The sequence below is a fragment of the Macaca thibetana genome, chromosome 4 (assembly GCF_024542745.1).
Source record: "Macaca thibetana thibetana isolate TM-01 chromosome 4, ASM2454274v1, whole genome shotgun sequence".
NCBI classification, from domain to species: domain Eukaryota; kingdom Metazoa; phylum Chordata; class Mammalia; order Primates; family Cercopithecidae; genus Macaca; species Macaca thibetana.
Genome location: NC_065581.1, coordinates 100,787,652 through 100,793,688, shown reverse-complemented (window position 1 = coordinate 100,793,688; position 6,037 = coordinate 100,787,652). Strand labels below are relative to the sequence as shown.

General features: G+C 33.1%; 1 non-coding gene across 1 annotated transcript; it reads right to left on the bottom strand.

The window, feature by feature from the left end:
- Positions 1 to 5,695: 5,695 nt before the first annotated feature.
- On the bottom strand, positions 5,696 to 5,824 carry LOC126954074 (small nucleolar RNA SNORA33). The gene has a single exon (XR_007725523.1). It is a non-coding gene; the product is annotated as a small nucleolar RNA SNORA33 (small nucleolar RNA).
- Between the last annotated feature and the right edge of the window lie 213 nt (positions 5,825 to 6,037).

The window sequence follows — 6,037 nt, the reverse complement described above, 5'->3', positions numbered from 1 at the left end:
GAAAATACACTGTACCTACAAAGACATACATAAACTGAAAATAAAGGAGAAGAAAAAGATACTTCAGGCAAGTGGAAACAACAACAACAACAAAAAAACAAGAGTAACTATACTTATATCAGACAAAATAGACTTCAAGACAAAAGCTGTAAGAAGAGACAAAGAAAGTCACTATATAATGACAAAGGGGTCAATTCAGCAAGGTGATATAGCAATTACAAATACATATGAACCAAACACTAGAGTACGCAGATATATAAAGCAAATATTGTTAGAGCTACAGAGGGATAGACTCTAATGCAATAATAGCTCGAGGACTTCAGCACCCCACTTTTGGTGCTGGGCAAATCTTCTCTGCAGAAAATTAACAAAGAAACATCAAATTTAATCTGTACTATTGACAAAATGTATCTAAAATTATATTTACAGAACATTTCATCCAATGGCTGCAAAACACAAATTTTTGTCCTCAGCACATGGATCATTCTCAAGGATAGACCACATGTTAGGCTGTAAAACGAGTAAAAATTCCAAAAAACTGAAATCTTATTCAGTATCTTCTCCGACCACAGTGGAATAAAATTACAAATCAATAACAAGTGGAATTTTGGCAACTATACAAACACACAGAAAGTAAACGATATGCTCCTGAATGACCACTGTGTCAAAGAAGAAATTAAAAAAGAAATAGAAGAATAATTAAATTAAAAAAGAAATGATAATAAAAACACAGCATATCAAAACCTATGGGATACAGCAAAAGCAGCACCAAGAGGAAAGTTTATAGATATAAGTGCCTATACCAAAAAGGAGAAAAACTTTAAATAAACAACCTAGCAATTAGTAGAATAAAATTAGTAAGAAAAAAGAAATAATAAAGCTCTTAGAAAAAAATAAATGTAACTGAAATAAAGAGAACAACATAAAAATAAACAAAATGAAAAGCTGATTTTCAATAAGATAAACAAAATTGACAAACTTTTAGCCAGACTAAGACAAAAAAAGAGAAGACCCAAATAAAAAAATAAAACAGATGAAAAAGGAAGAATTACAACTCACACTGCAAAAATTCAAAGGATTACTAGAGGCTGCTATGAACAACAATATGCCAATAAATTTGAAAATCTAGAAGAAATGGATAAATTCCTAGAAACATACAACCTACCAAGAAGAAATCCAAAACCTGAACAGTCCAATAATAAGTATTTAACAAGGTCAAAGCTGTAGTAAAAAAATCCCCCAGCAAATAAAAGCCTGGGACTCACTGGCTTCACTGCTGAATTTTACCAACATTTAAAGAAGAGCTAATACCAATTCCACTAAAATTATTCTGAAAAATAGAGGAGGAGAGAATACTCTCAAACTCATTCTATGAGGTCAGTATTACCCTGATACCAAAATCAGACTAGGACACATCAAAAAAAGAAACTACAGGCCAATATCCCTGATGAACATTGATGCAAAAATCCTTAACAAAATACTAGCAAACCATATTCAACAACACATTAAAAAGATCATTCTTCTTAACCAAGTGGGAGTTATCCGAGGGATGAAAGGAAGATTAAATGTATACAAATCAACGTGACACATCATATCAACAGAATGGACAAAAATCATGTGATTATTTCAATTGATGCTGAGAAATCATTTAATAAAATTAAACATCCCTTCATGATAAAAACCCTCCAGTTACCAGGTCTAGAAGGAATACACCTCAACACAAGAAAAACCTATATGATAGACACATGGCTAGTATTATACTGAATGAGGAGAAACCACAAGCCTTTCCTCTAAGATCTAGAACAAGACAAGGATGCCCACTTTCACCACAACAACATAGTACTGGAAGTCCTAGCTAGAGCAACAAGATAAACATATAAAGGGCATCCCAATTGGAAAGGAAGATATCAAAGTATCCTTGTTTTCATATGATATAATTTTATATTTGGAAAAACCTAAAGACTGAACCCAAAAACATCTATTAGATCTGATAAACAAATTCAGTAAAGTTATAGGATAAAAAATCAACTTACAAAAATTAATAGCATTTCTATAAGCTAACAGTGAACAATCTGAAAAATAAATTAAGAATTTAACCCCATTTATAATAGCTATAAATAAAATAAAATACATATGAATAAACTAAACCAAAGAAGTAAAAGATCTCTACAATGAAAACTATAAAACATTGATAAAAGTAATTAAAGAGGACACACATAAAAATGGAAATATATTCCATGTTTGTGGATTGGAAGAACCAACATTATTAAAATGCCCATACTACCCAAAGCAGTCTACAGATTCAATGCAATCTCTATAAAACTACCATGGACATTCTTTACAGAAGGATAGAAAATAATCCTAAAACTTATATGGAACCACAAAACACCCCAAATAGCCAAAGCCATCCTGAGAAAAACACGAACAACAACAAACGGGGAGGAATCACATTACCTGACTTCAGATCATACTACAGAGCTATACCTATATAGTAACCAAAACTACTGTCATAGAAATAGACACATAAACCAATGGAACAGAATAGAGAACCCAGGAATCAATCTAGAAATTGACAGTGAATTCATTTTATATAAAGGTGCCAAGAACATACATTAGGGAAAGAACAGTCTCTTCAATAAATGGTGCTGGGAAAACTAGGTATCTGTATGCAGAAGAATAAAACTAGACTCTTATTTCTAACCATATACAAAAATAAAATCAGAGTGGATTAAAGACTTAAGTCTAAGACCTCAAACTATGAAACTTCTAAGAGAAAACATTAGGAAAAAAATCCAGGACATTGTTCTGGGCAAAGATTTCTTGAGTGATACCCCAAAAGCACAGGCAACCAAAGCAAACACATGGACAAATGGAATTACATCAAGTTAAAAAGCTTCTGCACAGGAAAGAAAGCAACAAAATGAAAAGACAACCCACAGACTTGGAGAAAATATTTTCAAACTCTATGTCTGTCAAAGGATTAGTAACCAGAATATATAAGAACCTCAGTCAACTCTATTGGAAAATAATCTAATAATCTGATTTAAAAATGGGCAAAGGTCTGAATAGACATTTCGCAAAAGAAGACATATAAATGGCAACCAGGTATATGAAAAGGTGCTCAACAGCATTGTTCATCAGAAAATGCAAATCAAAGCTATAATGAGATATCATATCACCCAAGTTAAAATGACTTTCATCCAAAAGACAGATAATAGCAAATGCTAGCAAGGATGTCGAGAAAAGGGAGCACTTGTACACTGTTGGTGGGAATGTACATTAATACAGCTACTATGGAGAACAATATAGAGGTTTCTCAAAATTATAAAAATTAAAGTACCATATGATCTAGCAATTTCACTGCTTGGTATGTACCCAAAGAAAAGAAATCAGTATAGAGGATACATCTGCACTCCCATGTTTATTCGAACACTATTCACAATAGCCAAGATTTGGAATCAACCTAAGTTATCTTCAACAGATAAATGGAAAAAGAAAATGTGGTACATATGCGCAATTGTTTCTAATGGAGGAACAAAGAAAATGGTTTATGAGATGGAACCTACCCCTGGTAAAGATGGTATGAACACTGTTGAAATGACAACAAAGGATTTAGAATTAGGTTACCAGAGACTGGGAAGGATAGTTGGGTGTGGGAAGTAGGGATGGTTAATGGGTACGAAAATACAGTTAGATAGAATGAATTAGATCTAGTATTTGATAGCACAACAGGGTGACTATAGTCAAGAATATAGTATTATACATCTTAAAACAACTGAAAGGATATAATTGGATTGTTTATAACAGAAAGAAAGGACATATGCTTGAAGTGATGGATACCTCATTTATCCTGATGTGACCATTACATATTGAATGCCTGTATGAAAATATTTCATGTACCCTGTAAATATGTACACCTACCATGTACCCATAAAAACTAACAATTAAAATAAAGAAAGTAATGGTAGATGTGTTGGAAATAGCAAGAGAACTAGAATTAGAAGCGGAGCCTGGGACTGAATTGCTGCAACTTCATGATAAAAGTGAATGAGTAAGAAATTGTTTCTTATGGATGAACAAAGAAAACGGTTTCTTGAAATGGGATCTACCACTGGTGAAGACGGTGTGATCATTGTTGAAACAACAGCAAAGTACTTAGAATATTATATAATCTTAGCTGATAAAGCCGTGCCAGGGTTGAGAGGTTAGACTCCAATTTTGAAAGAAGTTCTACTGTGAATAAAGCGCTATCAAATAATATAACACACCACAGAGAAATATTTTGTGAAAGGAAGAGTCAACAAATAGATGCAGCAAACCTCATTGTTGTTTTATTTTAAGAAAATTTCCCAGCCACACTAACCTTCAACAACCACCACATTGATCAGTCAGCAGCCATCAACATTCAGGCAAGACGTTCCACCAGCAAAAAGATAACAACTTACTCAAAGTTCAGATGATTGTTAGCATTTTTAGCTATAAATTATTTTACATTAAAGTATGTACATTGTTTTAATATATAATGCTTTACACACTTAATTGACTGCAATACACTGTAAACATAACTTTTATATGCACTGGGAAACCAAAAAGGTCATGTGATTTGCGTTATTAGAATATGGCCTAGAACTGAACCTGCAATGTCTCTGAGGTATACTTGTACTTTAATAATTTTTCATGAAGCAGAATTTATCTGGGAATGAAAATGAAATGGGTGATGTTGAAGGTTTGAGGAGAGCTAAGAAGCTGTGAAATTGTCATCTTAGATAGCTTAAGAGTAAATGCATGTAGGGAATTTTGACAAAATTGGCAGAAACCACTAAGGCCTAATTTAGGTCTATAATTATTAATTTATAATGAAGTAATCAATTAGTTGGGCATTTTTCTCCTTTCATTTTATGTTGTACAAATTTCAAGTGCAGAGAAGTTATAAAGTTGGATTAAACAGGATTTGATTTTATTAGGTGACTACAACAAAGCTAGAGACAAGCCAGGGAGTATATGTGTTAAAAAAAAAAGATTATAATAATTGACCATAATATTTAGACTTGTTTAGGAGCAGGAAGAAAATATCAAATATCTCAGTGACAGGGAAAAAAATTAGTAGAATTCATAGTTTGGAGGAGTGGAGTAATAGAGAAAGTGAGTTGAAAGGATAAACAGTAACGATGATCAAAAAGTGAAATGCATGCAATGTAATTGTGCAGTGTTACATTTATTGTTAATAGTAAGTCCTGGGGCAAGAGCATGTGAGTGTGTAGGTAAGGCAGAATGCAGGGGAAGATCATTGGAAGGTAAATTAAAGAGATGAAGGGCCTGAGAGTTATGCATGATTATGTACACGTATACTGAAATCACCAGAATTAAGACTGAAGTAGTGTGGAGAGAGGGATATGGAGCCGGGAACAGATGCCTTGGAAAACATGTGGTTGAATACCTGGGATCTGAAGATGACAATAGCAAATGAAGAGTAGTAGGTGATAAAATCCATGGAACTGAGATTCAAAGTTACATTTTAAGGAGACAAATTGTAGAATTGTATTAAAATAGTAAAGAGGAACAAAAGCATTTCTACTATACCTCCCAGCCTAACAATCACCACAATATGTTATACTACCTTAGAGGGCTGCAGGGAAAACACTGCCCTCAGGGAGAAGCCAGGCTTCTAATTTTTATTATAATTATGTTTTTAATTTGTTATAGCCATTTTCAGAGACCTTAACAACTTTACTTAAGGCTCATAAATGGCTGTGCTATTACCAGCTTTTTAAAATAAAAATTTCTGCAGAAACATGTTTAGGCAAGCAGATTCATTGGCTAGCTTGTTTTGTTTTATAGTACAATGAATTAAGGAAAGCTTTGAGAGAAGAGGTTGAAAAAAATAGGATATTTTGCTGCTCATGGTCGTTAAATTACACATGACATTGTGGAAGATTTTCTGGAATTGAGAAGAGATGTGAGAAGTATATAGACTGGAATATATTCAGAGCTTGATTAGATTAGTGGGTATGTGGAAGAATTGAGTTACCTGAATGTC